The following is a 283-nucleotide window of genomic DNA, read 5'->3' as shown; positions in this document are numbered from 1 at the left end:
AGCCTGCACAGTGGTAACAAGGCATGATGGATCCAAGTTCTCATTCTGTCAAATTCTGACTCTACCATCTGAATGCCTCAACAGAAATCGAGACTCATCAGACCAGATCTTTTTCCTATTTGTAGTGGAGATGAGGGGTACCGGGTGGGGTCTTCTGCTGCTGTAGCCCATCGGCCTCAAGGTTGTGCGTGTTGTGGCTTCACAAATGCTTTCCTCACCTTGGTTGTAACGAGTGATTATTTCAGTCAAAGTTGCTCTTCTATCCGCTTGAATCAGTCGGCCC

Source organism: Etheostoma spectabile, chromosome 15, assembly GCF_008692095.1.
Source record: "Etheostoma spectabile isolate EspeVRDwgs_2016 chromosome 15, UIUC_Espe_1.0, whole genome shotgun sequence".
Lineage (NCBI taxonomy): Eukaryota > Metazoa > Chordata > Actinopteri > Perciformes > Percidae > Etheostoma > Etheostoma spectabile.
This window is presented reverse-complemented; position numbering follows the sequence as displayed.